Source organism: Pseudophryne corroboree, unplaced genomic scaffold (genome assembly GCF_028390025.1).
Source record: "Pseudophryne corroboree isolate aPseCor3 unplaced genomic scaffold, aPseCor3.hap2 scaffold_288, whole genome shotgun sequence".
NCBI classification, from domain to species: Eukaryota; Metazoa; Chordata; class Amphibia; order Anura; family Myobatrachidae; genus Pseudophryne; species Pseudophryne corroboree.
The window spans coordinates 530,914-544,067 of NW_026969545.1; the positions used below are offsets into that span (position 1 = coordinate 530,914).

General features: G+C 49.2%; 16 non-coding genes and 2 pseudogenes across 16 annotated transcripts; all 18 read right to left on the reverse strand.

The window, feature by feature from the left end:
* Positions 1-1,044: 1,044 nt before the first annotated feature.
* Positions 1,045-1,207, reverse strand: LOC135014752 (U1 spliceosomal RNA). The gene has a single exon (XR_010213153.1). It is a non-coding gene; the product is annotated as a U1 spliceosomal RNA (small nuclear RNA).
* A 151-nt stretch (positions 1,208-1,358) lies between these two features.
* LOC135014780 (U1 spliceosomal RNA) lies at positions 1,359-1,522 on the reverse strand. Its single transcript, XR_010213177.1, has one exon. It is a non-coding gene; the product is annotated as a U1 spliceosomal RNA (small nuclear RNA).
* Positions 1,523-2,193: 671 nt separating this feature from the next.
* LOC135014722 (U1 spliceosomal RNA) lies at positions 2,194-2,356 on the reverse strand. The gene has a single exon (XR_010213131.1). It is a non-coding gene; the product is annotated as a U1 spliceosomal RNA (small nuclear RNA).
* Positions 2,357-2,508: 152 nt separating this feature from the next.
* LOC135014789 (U1 spliceosomal RNA) lies at positions 2,509-2,672 on the reverse strand. The gene has a single exon (XR_010213184.1). It is a non-coding gene; the product is annotated as a U1 spliceosomal RNA (small nuclear RNA).
* Positions 2,673-3,343: 671 nt separating this feature from the next.
* LOC135014727 (U1 spliceosomal RNA) lies at positions 3,344-3,506 on the reverse strand. The gene has a single exon (XR_010213136.1). It is a non-coding gene; the product is annotated as a U1 spliceosomal RNA (small nuclear RNA).
* Positions 3,507-3,658: 152 nt separating this feature from the next.
* Positions 3,659-3,822, reverse strand: LOC135014791 (U1 spliceosomal RNA). Its single transcript, XR_010213186.1, has one exon. It is a non-coding gene; the product is annotated as a U1 spliceosomal RNA (small nuclear RNA).
* A 671-nt stretch (positions 3,823-4,493) lies between these two features.
* On the reverse strand, positions 4,494-4,656 carry LOC135014746 (U1 spliceosomal RNA). The gene has a single exon (XR_010213150.1). It is a non-coding gene; the product is annotated as a U1 spliceosomal RNA (small nuclear RNA).
* Positions 4,657-4,808: 152 nt separating this feature from the next.
* LOC135014773 (U1 spliceosomal RNA) lies at positions 4,809-4,972 on the reverse strand. The gene has a single exon (XR_010213170.1). It is a non-coding gene; the product is annotated as a U1 spliceosomal RNA (small nuclear RNA).
* Positions 4,973-5,643: 671 nt separating this feature from the next.
* Positions 5,644-5,806, reverse strand: LOC135014733 (U1 spliceosomal RNA). The gene has a single exon (XR_010213142.1). It is a non-coding gene; the product is annotated as a U1 spliceosomal RNA (small nuclear RNA).
* A 152-nt stretch (positions 5,807-5,958) lies between these two features.
* LOC135014784 (U1 spliceosomal RNA) lies at positions 5,959-6,122 on the reverse strand. The gene has a single exon (XR_010213180.1). It is a non-coding gene; the product is annotated as a U1 spliceosomal RNA (small nuclear RNA).
* Positions 6,123-6,803: 681 nt separating this feature from the next.
* Positions 6,804-6,955, reverse strand: LOC135014742 (U1 spliceosomal RNA; annotated as a pseudogene).
* Positions 6,956-7,107: 152 nt separating this feature from the next.
* LOC135014779 (U1 spliceosomal RNA) lies at positions 7,108-7,271 on the reverse strand. The gene has a single exon (XR_010213176.1). It is a non-coding gene; the product is annotated as a U1 spliceosomal RNA (small nuclear RNA).
* A 639-nt stretch (positions 7,272-7,910) lies between these two features.
* LOC135014723 (U1 spliceosomal RNA) lies at positions 7,911-8,073 on the reverse strand. The gene has a single exon (XR_010213132.1). It is a non-coding gene; the product is annotated as a U1 spliceosomal RNA (small nuclear RNA).
* A 152-nt stretch (positions 8,074-8,225) lies between these two features.
* LOC135014720 (U1 spliceosomal RNA) lies at positions 8,226-8,389 on the reverse strand. Its single transcript, XR_010213129.1, has one exon. It is a non-coding gene; the product is annotated as a U1 spliceosomal RNA (small nuclear RNA).
* Positions 8,390-9,081: 692 nt separating this feature from the next.
* LOC135014735 (U1 spliceosomal RNA) lies at positions 9,082-9,223 on the reverse strand (annotated as a pseudogene).
* Positions 9,224-9,375: 152 nt separating this feature from the next.
* On the reverse strand, positions 9,376-9,539 carry LOC135014790 (U1 spliceosomal RNA). Its single transcript, XR_010213185.1, has one exon. It is a non-coding gene; the product is annotated as a U1 spliceosomal RNA (small nuclear RNA).
* Positions 9,540-10,210: 671 nt separating this feature from the next.
* On the reverse strand, positions 10,211-10,374 carry LOC135014758 (U1 spliceosomal RNA). The gene has a single exon (XR_010213156.1). It is a non-coding gene; the product is annotated as a U1 spliceosomal RNA (small nuclear RNA).
* A 152-nt stretch (positions 10,375-10,526) lies between these two features.
* LOC135014775 (U1 spliceosomal RNA) lies at positions 10,527-10,690 on the reverse strand. The gene has a single exon (XR_010213172.1). It is a non-coding gene; the product is annotated as a U1 spliceosomal RNA (small nuclear RNA).
* Positions 10,691-13,154: the final 2,464 nt, after the last annotated feature.

The following is a 13,154-nucleotide window of genomic DNA, read 5'->3' on the forward strand; positions in this document are numbered from 1 at the left end:
TTAAAATCATCTTTCCAGCTTGAATTTCAATGATGCATTGGGGCAACGATTTTGTGAGAAACATCTTCACCCTTAAATAAAGATTTTCTTAATTCCTTACCTGTGTGCTAATTAGATATCACCTTGTTTTCACATTAAACAGACTTCCACATGAGAAAGCAGCAAGGATGCAGTGGCGTTAATGTTTCCTGGTGTCAACCTGTATTATTTCAGTAGATATTTAAATGACGATGCATCTTGCTGCCTTTCCAATGAAGCAAGTTTAATTTAGTAATAGGTGAAAAACCATCCCTACAAAGGTGTTAATCAGATACTTGGCTTTGTGGACACTTTTCAGAGAACAAATTTGTTAGCATAAAAATAAAGCCAGAAAATGAAGAGCTGTTTAATCACTCAATTGGATTTTTTTGCCAGCATATTTCTTTTTCTCTGCAACCCACTGCTAAATTGTGCTTCCTAGCTGTTTTTTTTATAAAATCACTTAATCAAATCTAACTCTGATTACATCAGAGAAGGCCTGGTACCCTACACCACAAGAGGGGGTTTGAAATTTTGACTTGTCTACTTAAAGATCACCAAAATCTGATAACAAGGTAAATTACGTCCCTGGGTGGGATTGAACCACCAACCATTTGGATAATAACCGAACACGCTAACTGATTGCGCCACAGAGACACTTTGCAAACGTACATTCTGACAAACGCTAATAAGCATTCATCTAGAACGTTTCCTAGAAAAACTTTAAAAAGTCAATAATCTGGAGAGTTTTTGTAAGATGTTTCTTCCATCAATCAACGAAGAACATTCAAGCTGATTTCTTGCAGCAGCTGGGCACTGTAACAGCTCCAGAGCTGCTCTGTAAGGCAACTAAAAGGGTGTGGGCCCTGCAGCACTACCTGTAGTTCGCATTGTGCGTTGGAAGGCACAAAGTAAGCAGACGGGAGAAGTCAGGATAGTGCGCAAGGGCATAGAAGGGAGCGGCTCAAGAAAAGAGAAGTGGAAACAGACAGCAAACTAGGCTGGAGAGAGACCTGAGACAAAGAGATCTGAATTATACGAGAGCCGACCAGGGGAAACACAAATTATGCAGTCAAGTTTCCCACATTTGGGGAAATAGCTGGAGCAGCACACACAGAGTGCAATGGGTGAGCCTTGCCCTGGGAGAAGCACCTTCATGATCATAGTATCTCACCTGGCAGGTAAGTAGGAGTTGGGCAAGAGCTGAGGAGGGTCGCTGCTCGGGCACCCCCTGTCAAGTGAAGGAGATCCAACTGAGGCAGCACAAGAGAACTCTCGAAAGAAGAACAAGGCTAGAGGAAGATCTGAGACACAGAAATCTGGCTTTTACCAGAGCTGACCAGAGGAAAGCACAAACACAGTCCCCCACTACCACAAATAATGCAGTCGAGTTTCCCACATTTGGGGAAATCACAGGGGTCAGCATACCCAGAATGCAATGAATGAACCTCACCCTGGGAGAACAATCTACATGACCATGGTATCTCCTATGCAAAATAAGTATGATTTGGGATAGGGCTGGGGAGGGCCGCTGCTCAGGCACATCTCTGTCAAGTAAAGGAGATTCAACTGAGGCAGCACAAGGGAACTCTCATCTGGGGACAACAACTGCAGGGAGAACACATATTTTCAGATGAACATGGGAGGGCAGAAGGCTGCCTAATACTGAAGCACCCCCAAACAACAAACCAAATGCAACAACTAGTACAAGCATTCCTGGGGGAAGTCCTGCAGCAGATGGATTTGCATATGGTGATGTCATCCAAGCAGTGGGTCAAAGTTGGCTTCAACCCTCGTCTGCATATGAAAAGAGAAAAGGGGCGTGCAGGGCATGGCGGCCTTTTGCGGCGCTTGGATGACCCCTAGTTCGCATTAAACACCTCCACCCTACTTCGGTGTGGGGCTCATGTTGGCTATGCCCCAGCCCCTGAAGCATTCAAGCTGATTACTTGCAGCAGCTGGGCACTGTAATAGCTCCAGAGCTGCTCTGTAAGGCAAGTAAAAGGGTGTGGGCCCTGCAGCACTACCTGTAGTTTGCATTGTGCGTTGGAAGGCACAAAGTAAGCAGATGGGAGAAGTCAAGATAGTGCGCAAGGGCATAGAAGGGAGCGGCTCAAGAAAAGAGAAGTTGAAACAGACAGCAAACTAGGCTGGAGAGAGACCTGAGACAAAGAGATCTGAATTATACGAGAACTGACCAGGGGAAACACAAATTATGCAGTCAAGTTTCCCACATTTGGGGAAATCGCAGGAGCAGCACACCCAGAGTGCAATGGGTGAGCCTTGCCCTGGGAGAAGCACCTTCATGATCATAGTATCTCACCTGGCAGGTAAGTAGGAGTTGGGCTTGAGCTGGGGAGGGTCGATGCTCGGGCACCCCCCTGTCAAGTGAAGGAGATCCAACTGAGGCAGCACAAGGGAACTCTCGAAAGAAGAACAAGGCTAGAGGAAGATCTGAGACAAATAAATCTGACTTTTACCAGAGCTGACCAGAGGAAAGCACAAACACAGTCCCCCACTACCACAAATAATGCAGTCGAGTTTCCCACATTTGGGGAAATCATAGGAGTCAGCATACCCAGAATGCAATGAATGAACCTCACCCTGGGAGAACAATCTTCATGACCATGGTATCTCCTATGCAAAATAAGTATGATTTGGGATAGAGCTGGGGAGGGCCGCTGCTCAGGCACATCTCTGTCAAGTAAAGGAGATTCAACTGAGGCAGCACAAGGGAACTCTCATCTGGGGACAACAACTGCTGGGAGAACACATATTTTCAGATGAACATGGGAGGGCAGAAGGCTGCCTAATACTGAAGCACCCCCAAACAACAAACCAAATGCAACAACTAGTGCAAGCATTCCTGGGGGAAGGCCTACAGCAGATGGATTTGCATATGGTGATGTCATCCAAGCAGTGGGTCAAAGTTGGCTTCAACCCTCGTCTGCATATGAAAAGAAAAAAGGGATGTGCAGGGCATGGCGTCCTTTTGTGGCGCTTGGATGACCCCTAATTCACATTAAACATCTCCACCCTCCTTCGGTGTGGGGCTCATGTTGGCTATGCCCCAGCCCCTGAAGCATTCAAGATGATTTCTTGCAGCAGCTGGGCACTGTAACAGCTCCAGAGCTGTTCTGTAAAGCATGTAAAAGGGTGTGGGCCCTGCAGCACTACCTGTAGTATGCATTGTGCGTTGGAAGGCACAAAGTAAGCAGACGGGAGAGGTCAGGATAGTGCGCAAGGGCATAGAAGGGAGCGGCTCAAGAAAAGAGAAGTGGAAACAGACAGCAAACTAGGCTGGAGAAAGACCTGAGACAAAGAGATCTGAATTATACGAGAGCCGACCAGAGGAAACACAAATTATGCAGTCAAGTTTCCCACATTTGGGGAAATCGCAGGAGCAGCACACCCAGAGTGCAATGGGTGAGCCTTGCCCTGGGAGCAGCACCTTCCTGATCATAGTATCTCACCTGGCAGGTAAGTAGGAGTTGGGCTAGAGCTGGGGAGGGTTGCTGCTCGGGCACCCCCCTGTCAAGTGAAGGAGATCCAACTGAGGCAGCACAAGGGAACTCTCGAAAGAAGAACAAGGCTAGAGGAAGATCTGAGACAAAGAAATCTGACTTTTACCAGAGCTGAGCAGAGGAAAGCACAAACACAGTCCCCCACTACCACAAATAATGCAGTCGAGTTTCCCACATTTGGGGAAATCACAGGGGTCAGCATACCCAGAATGCAATGAATGAACCTCAACCTGGGAGAACAATCTTCATGACCATGGTATCTCCTATGCAAAATAAGTATGATTTGGGATAGGGCTGGGGAGGGCCGCTGCTCAGGCACATCTCTGTCAAGTAAAGGAGATTCAACTGAGGCAGCACAAGGGAACTCTCATCTGGGGACAACAACTGCAGGGAGAACACATATTTTCAGATGAACATGGGAGGGCAGAATTCTGCCTAATACTGAAGCACCCCCAAACAACAAACCAAATGCAACAACTAGTGCAAGCATTCCTGGGGGAAGGCCTGCAGCAGATTGATTTGCATATGGTAATGCCATCCAAGCAGTGGGTCAAAGTTGGCTTCAACCCTCGTCTGCATATGAAAAGAGAAAAGGGGCGTGCAGGGCATGGCGGCCTTTTGCGGCGCTTGGGTGACCCTTAGTTCGCATTAAACACCCCCACCCTCCTTCGGTGTGGGGCTCATGTTGGCAATGCCCCAGCCCCTGAAGCATTCAAGCTGATTTCTTGCAGCAGCTGGGCACTGTAACAGCTCCAGAGCTGCTCTGTGAGGCAAGTAAAAGGGTGTGGGCCCTGCAGCACTACCTGTAGTTTGCATTGTGTGTTGGAAGGCACAAAGTAAGCAGACGGGAGAAGTCAGGATAGTGCGCAAGGGCATAGAAGGGAGCGGCTCAAGAAAAGAGAAGTGGAAACAGACAGCAAACTAGGCTGGAGAGAGACCTGAGACAAAGAGATCTGAATTATACGAGAGCCGACCAGGGGAAACACAAATTATGCAGTCAAGTTTCCCAAATTTGGGGAAATCACAGGGGCAGCACACCCAGAGTGCAATGGGTGAGCCTTGCCCTGGGAGAAGCACCTACATGATCATAGTATCTCACCTGGCAGGTAAGTAGGAGTTGGGCTAGAGCTGCGAAGGGTCGCTGCTCGGGTACCCCCCTGTCAAGTGAAGGAGATCCAACTGAGGCAGCACAAGGGAACTCTCGAAAGAGGAACAAGGCTAGAGGAAGATCTGAGACAAAGAAATCTGATTTTTACCAGAGTTGACCAGAAGAAAGCACAAACACAGTCCCCCACTACCACAAATAATGCAGTTGAGTTTCCCACATTTGGGGAAATCACAGGGGTCAGCATACCCAGAATGCAATGAATGAACCTCACCCTGGGAGAACAATCTTCATGACCATGGTATCTCCTATGCAAAATAAGTATGATTTGGGATAGGGCTGGGGAGGGCCGCTGCTCAGGCACATCTCTGTCAAGTAAAGGAGATTCAACTGAGGCAGCACAAGGGAACTCTCATCTGGGGACAACAACTGCAGGGAGAACACATATTTTCAGATGAACATGGGAGGGCAGAAGGCTGCCTAATACTGAAGCACCCCCAAACAACAAACCAAATGCAACAACTAGTGCAAGCATTCCTGGGGGAAGGCCTGCAGCAGATGGATTTGCATATGGTGATGTCATCCAAGCAGTGGGTCAAAGTTGGCTTCAACCCTCGTCTGCATATGAAAAGAAAAAAGGGATGTGCAGGGCATGGCGTCCTTTTGTGGCGCTTGGATGACCCCTAATTCACATTAAACATCTCCACCCTCCTTCGGTGTGGGGCTCATGTTGGCTATGCCCCAGCCCCTGAAGCATTCAAGATGATTTCTTGCAGCAGCTGGGCACTGTAACAGCTCCAGAGCTGCTCTGTAAAGCATGTAAAAGGGTGTGGGCCCTGCAGCACTACCTGTAGTATGCATTGTGCGTTGGAAGGCACAAAGTAAGCAGACGGGAGAGGTCAGGATAGTGCGCAAGGGCATAGAAGGGAGCGGCTCAAGAAAAGAGAAGTGGAAACAGACAGCAAACTAGGCTGGAGAAAGACCTGAGACAAAGAGATCTGAATTATACGAGAGCCGACCAGAGGAAACACAAATTATGCAGTCAAGTGTCCCACATTTGGGGAAATCGCAGGAGCAGCACACCCAGAGTGCAATGGGTGAGCCTTGCCCTGGGAGAAGCACCTTCCTGATCATAGTATCTCACCTGGCAGGAAAGTAGGAGTTGGGCTAGAGCTGGGGGGGGTCGCTGCTCGGGCACCCCCCTGTCAAGTGAAGGAGATCCAACTGAGGCAGCACAAGGGAACTCTCGAAAGAGGAACAAGGCTAGAGGAAGATCTGAGACAAAGAAATCTGATTTTTACAAGAGTTGACCAAAAGAAAGCACAAACACAGTCCCCCACTACCACAAATAATGCAGTCGAGTTTTCCACATTTGGGGAAATCACAGGGGTCAGCATACCCAGAATGCAATGAATAAACCTCACCCTGGGAGAACAATCTTCATGACCATGGAATCTCCTATGCAAAATAAGTATGATTTGGGATAGGGCTGGGGAGGGCCGCTGCTCAGGCACATCTCTGTCAAGTAAAGGAGATTCAACTGAGGCAGCACAAGGGAACTCTCATCTGGGGACAACAACTGCAGGAGAACACATATTTTCAGATGAACATGGGAGGGCAGAAGGCTGCCTAATACTGAAGCACCCCCAAACAACAAACCAAATGCAACAACTAGTGCAAGCATTACTGGGGGAAGGCCTGCAGCAGATTGATTTGCATATGTTAATGCCATCCAAGCAGTGGGTCAAAGTTGGCTTCAACCCTCGTCTGCATATGAAAAGAGAAAAGGGGCGTGCAGGGCATGGCGGCCTTTTGCGGCGCTTGGATGATCCCTAGTTCGCATTAAACACCTCCACCCTCCTTCAGTGTGGGGCTCATGTTGGCTATGCCCCAGCCCCTGAAGCATTCAAGCTGATTTCTTGCAGCAGCTGGGCACTGTAACAGCTCCAGAGCTGCTCTGTAAGGCAAGTAAAAGGGTGTGGGCCCTGCAGCACTACCTGTAGTTCGCATTGTGCGTTGGAAGGCACAAAGTAAGCAGACGGGAGAAGTCAGGACAGTGCGCAAGGGCATAGAAGGGAGCGGCTCAAGAAAAGAGAAGTGGAAACAGACAGCAAACTAGGCTGGAGAGAGACCTGAGACAAAGAGATCTGAATTATACGAGAGCCGACCACTGGAAACACAAATTATGCAGTCAAGTTTCCCACATTTGGGGAAATCACAGGGGCAGCACACCCAGAGTGCAATGGGTGAGCCTTGCCCTGGGAGAAGCACCTACATGATCATAGTATCTCACCTGGCAGGTAAGTAGGAGTTGGGCTAGAGCTGGGGAGGGTCGCTGCTCGGGCACCCCCCTGTCAAGTGAAGGAGATCCAACTGAGGCAGCACAATGGAACTCTCGAAAGAGGAACAAGGCTAGAGGAAGATCTGAGACAAAGAAATCTGACTTTTACCAGAGCTGACCAGAGAAAAGCACAAACACAGTCCCCCACTACCACAAATAATGCAGTCGAGTTTCCCACATTTGGGGAAATCACAGGGGTCAGCATACCCAGAATGCAATGAATGAACCTCACCCTGGGAGAACAATCTTCATGACCATGGTATCTCCTATGCAAAATAAGTATGATTTGGGATAGGGCTGGGGAGGGCCGCTGCTCAGGCACATCTCTGTCAAGTAAAGGAGATTCAACTGAGGCAGCACAAGGGAACTCTCATCTGGGGACAACAACTGCAGGGAGAACACATATTTTCAGATGAACATGGGAGGGCAGAAGGCTGCCTAATACTGAAGCACCCCCAAACAACAAACCAAATGCAACAACTAGTGCAAGCATTCCTGGGGGAAGGCCTACAGCAGATGGATTTGCATATGGTGATGTCATCCAAGCAGTGGGTCAAAGTTGGCTTCAACCCTCGTCTGCATATGAAAAGAAAAAAGGGATGTGCAGGGCATGGCGTCCTTTTGTGGCGCTTGGATGACCCCTAATTCGCATTAAACATCTCCACCCTCCTTCGGTGTGGGGCTCATGTTGATTTCTTGCAGCAGCTGGGCACTGTAACAGCTCCAGAGCTGCTCTGTGAGGCAAGTAAAAGGGTGTGGGCCCTGCAGCACTACCTGTAGTTCGCATTGTGCGTTGGAAGGCACAAAGTAAGCAGACGGGAGAAGTCAGGATAGTGCGCAAGGGCATAGAAGGGAGCAGCTCAAGAAAAGAGAAGTGGAAACAGACAGCAAACTAGGCTGGAGAAAGACCTGAGACAAAGAGATCTGAATTATACGAGTTCCGACCAGAGGAAACACAAATTATGCAGTCAAGTGTCCCACATTTGGGGAAATCGCAGGAGCAGCACACCCAGAGTGCAATGGGTGAGCCTTGCCCTGGGAGAAGCACCTTCCTGATCATAGTATCTCACCTGGCAGGTAAGTAGGAGTGGGGCTAGAGCTGGGGAGGGTCGCTGCTCGGGCACCCCCCTGTCAAGTGAAGGAGATCCAACTGAGGAAGCACAAGGGAACTCTCGAAAGAAGCACAATGCTAGAGGAAGATCTGAGACAAAGAAATCTGACTTATACCAGAGCTGACCAGAAGAAATCACAAACACAGTCCCCCACTACCACAAATAATGCAGTCGAGTTTCCCACATTTGGGGAAATCACAGGCATCAGCATACCCAGAATGCAATGAATGAACCTCACCCTGGGAGAACAATCTTCATGACCATGGTATCTCCTATGCAAAATAAGTATGATTTGGGATAGGGCTGGGGAGGGCCGCTGCTCAGGCACATCTCTGTCAAGTAAAGGAGATTCAACTGAGGCAGCACAAGGGAACTCTCATCTGGGGACAACAACTGCAGGGAGAACACATATTTTCAGATGAACATGGGAGGGCAGAAGGCTGCCTAATACTGAAGCACCCCCAAACAACAAACCAAATGCAACAACTAGTGCAAGCATTCCTGGGGGAAGGCCTGCAGCAGATGGATTTGCATATGATAATGCCATCCAAGCAGTGGGTCAAAGTTGGCTTCAACCCTCGTCTGCATATGAAAAGAGAAAAGGGGCGTGCAGGGCATGGCGGCCTTTTCCGGCGCTTGGATGACCCCTAGTTCGCATTAAACACCTCCACCCTCCTTCGGTGTGGGGCTCGTGTTGGCTATGCCCCAGCCCCTGAAGCATTCAAGCTGATTTCTTGCAGCAGCTGGGCACTGTAACAGCTCCAGAGCTGCTCTGTAAGGCAAGTAAAAGGGTGTGGGCCCTGCAGCACTACCTGTAGTTTGCATTGTGCATTGGAAGGCACAAAGTAAGCAGACGGGAGAAGTCAGGATAGTGCGCAAGGGCATTGAAGGGAGGGGCTCAAGAAAAGAGAAGTGGAAACAGACAGCAAACTAGGCTGGAGAGAGACCTGAGACAAAGAGATCTGAATTATATGAGAGCCGACCAGGGGAAACACAAATTATGCAGTCAAGTGTCCCACATTTGGGGAAATCGCAGGAGCAGCACACCCAGAGTGCAATGGGTGAGCCTTGCCCTGGGAGAAGCACCTTCCTGATCATAGTGTCTCACCTGGCAGGTAAGTAGGAGTTGGGCTAGAGCTGGGGAGGGTCGCTGCTCGGGTACCCCCCTGTCAAGTGAAGGAGATCCAACTGAGGCAGCGCAAGGGAACTCTCAAAAGAAGAACAAGGCTAGAGGAATATCTGAGACAAAGAAATCTGACTTTTACCAGATCTGACCAGAGGAAAGCACAAACACAGTCCCCCACTACCACAAATAATGCAGTCGAGTTTCCCACATTTGGGGAAATCACAGGGGTCAGCATACCCAGAATACAATGAATGAACCTCACCCTGGGAGAACAATCTTCAAGACCATGGTATCTCCTATGCAAAATAAGTATGATTTGGGATAGGGCTGGGGAGGGCCGCTGCTCAGGCACATCTCTGTCAAGTAAAGGAGATTCTACTGAGGCAGCACAAGGGAACTCTCATCTGGGGACAACAACTGCAGGGAGAACACATATTTTCAGATGAACATGGGAGGGCAGAAGGCTGCCTAATACTGAAGCACCCCCAAACAACAAACCAAATGCAACAACTAGTGCAAGCATTCCTGGGGGAAGGCCTGCAGCAGATGGATTTGCATATGGTTATGTCATCCAAGCAGTGGGTCAAAGTTGGCTTCAACCCTCGTATGCATATGAAAAAAGAAAAGGGGCGTGCAGGGCATGGCGGCCTTTTGCGGCATTTGGATGACCCCTAGTTCGCATTAAACACCTCCACCCTCCTTCGGTGTGGGGCTCATGTTGGCTATGCCCCAACCCCTTAAGCATTCAAGCTGTTTTCTTTCAGCAGCTGGGCACTGTAACAGCTCCAGAGCTGCTCTGTAAGGCAAGTAAAAGGGTGTGGGCCCTGCAGCACTACCTGTAGTTCGCATTGTGCGTTGGAAGGCACAAAGTAAGCAGACGGGAGAAGTCAGAATAGTGCGCAAGGGCATAGAAGGGAGCGGTTCAAGAAAAGAGAAGTGGAAACAGACAGCAAACTAGGCTGGAGAGAGACCTGAGACAAAGAGATCTGAATTATACGAGAGCCGACCAGGGGAAACACAAATTATGCAGTCAAGTGTCCCACATTTTGGGGAAAGCGCAGGAGCAGCACACCCAGAGTGCAATGGGTGAGCCTTGCCCTGGGAGAAGCACCTTCATAATCATAGTATCTCACCTGGCAGGTAAGTAGGAGTTGGGCTAGAGCTGGGGAGGGTCGCTGCTCAAGCACCCCCCTGTCAAGTGAATGAGATCCAACTGAGGCAGCACCAGGGAACTCTCGAAAGAAGAATAAAGCTAGAGGAAGAAATGAGACAAAGAAATCTGACTTTTACCAGAGCTGACCAGAGGAAAGCACAAACACAGCCCCCCACTACCACAAATAATGCAGTCGAGTTTCCCACATTTGGGGAAATCACAGGGGTCAGCATACCCAGAATGCAATGAATGAACCTCACCCTGGGAGAACAATCTTCATGACCATGGTATCTCCTATGCAAAATAAGTATGATTTGGGATAGGGCTGGGGAGGGCCGCTGCTCAGGCATATCTCTGTCAAGTAAAGGAGATTCAACTGAGGCAGCACAAGGGAACTCTCATCTGGGGACAACAACTGCAGGGAGAACACATATTTTCAAATGAACATGGGAGGGCAGAAGGCTGCCTAATACTGAAGCACCCCCAAACAACAAACCAAATGCAATAACTAGTACAAGCATTCCTGGGGGAAGTTCTGAGGAAGACGGATTTGCATACAATGATGTCATCCAAGCAGTGGGCCAAAGTTGGCTGGAACCCTCATCTGCATATGAAAAGAGAAAAGGGGTATGCAGGTCATGGCGGCCTTTTGCGGCGCTGAATATGCAGCACTCCTTTTACAAAAGTCTGAACTTCTGGAAGAGAAACCAATTCTTTTTGAAAGAAAATGGATAAGGCCGAAATCTGGACCTTAATAGAGCCTAATTTTAGGCCCAAATTCACTCCAGTTTGTAGGAAGTGAAGGAAACGGCCCAGATGGAATTCTTCCATAGGAGCATTCCTTGCCTCACACCAAGAAACATAATTTCGCCATATACGGTGTAATGTTTTGACGTTACATCCTTCCTAGCCTTTATCAGCGTAGGGATGACCTCAACCGGAATGCCTTTCACTGCTAGGATCCGGCATTCAACCGCCATGCCGTCAAACGCAGCCGCGGTAAGTCTTGGAACAGACAGGGCCCCTGATGCAACAGGTCCTGTCTTAGAGGAAGAGGCCACGGATCTTCTGTGAGCATTTCCTGCAGATCCGGATACCAGGTCCTCCGTGGCCAATCTGGAACAATGAGGATTGTTCTCACTCCTCTTTGTCTTATTATCCTCAACACCTTGGGTATGAGAGGAAGAGGAGGAAATACATAGACCGTCCGGAACACCCACGGTGTCACTAGGGCGTCTACAGCTACTGCCTGAGGGTCTCTTGACCTTGCGCAATACCTCTGTAGCTTTTTGTTGAGCCGGGACGCCATCATGTCTATCTGTGGCAGTTCCCACCAACTTGTAATCTGTGCAAAGACTTCCTGATGAAGTCCCCACTCTCCCGGATGTAGGTTGTGTCTGCTGAGGAAGTCTGCTTCCCAGTTGTCCACTCCCGGAATGAACACTGCTGACAGTGCGCTTGCGTGATTCTCCACCCAGCGAAGAATTCTGGTGGCTTGTGCCATCGCCACTCTGCTCCTTGTGCCGCCTTGGCGGTTTACATGAGCCACTGCGGTGTTGTTGTCTGACTGGATCAGAACCGGTTGGTCGCAAAGTAAGGTCTCCGCTTGACGTAGGGCATTGTATATGGCCCCTAGTTTCAGGATGTTGATGTGAAGACAAGTCTCTTGACTTGACCAAAGACCTTGGAAATTTCTTCCCTGTGTGACTGCTCCCCAACCTTGGAGGCTTGCATCTGTGGTCACCAGGATCCAGTCCTGAATGCCGAATCTGCGTCACTCGAGACGGTGAGCACTCTGCAGCCACCACAGGAGTGATACCCTGACCCTGGGGGACAGGGTGATCAACCAATGCATCTGTAAATGTGACCCAGACCACTTGTCTAGTAGGTCCCATTGGAAAGTCCTCGCATGGAACCTGCCGAATGGAATGGCTTCGTATGATGCCACCATCTTTCCCAGGACTCGAGTGCAGTGATGCACTGACACAAGTTTTGGTTTCAATAGGTTCCTGACAAGAGTCATGAGTTCCTGGGCCTTTTCTATCGGGAGATAAACCCTCTTCTGGTCTGTGTCCAGAATCATGCCCAAGAAAGACAGACGAGTCGTAGGAACCAACTGCGACTTTGGGATATTGAAAATCCAGCCGAAAATCCAGTGAAAGTGATACGCTGTTCAGCAACTGCTCTCTTGATCTCGCTTTTATGAGATCGCTCAAGTACGGGATAACTGTGACACCTTGCTTGCGCAGGAGAACCATCATTTCCGCCATTACCTTGGTGAAAATTCTCTGGGCCGTGGAGAGACCAAACAGCAACGTCTGAAATTGGCAATGACAGTCCTGTACCGCAAATCTGAGGTACGCCTGATGAGATGGATAAATGGGAACATGAAGGTATGCATCCTGTACACAAATGCAGACAACAGGTGTCAAGCCGTGTGTTGCCTTTGTCAAGCTGTAATAAGTAGGGGTAAGGACGTTAACCACCTCAGAACATCCTCCCTTATACATCACCTGCAGCGCATTAATCATAAGTCAGTGACAAGTTCAAAAACTTTGGATGACAGCGGAAGCAGTCCACTGACCTCTAAATCCCTTCCTCTTGTAACCAAGCTCCTGCAAACCACACCACCAACTCCCTCAGTGTCAATTTCCTCCTTAGACAGGAAAGCCAATAGTCCTGCAGGCCATGTCACTGGCACGTCTGACGAGTCCTCTCCTGCCTGGGATTCCTCCGATGCATCCTTGAGTGTAACGCATACTGCTGCTGGCGCTG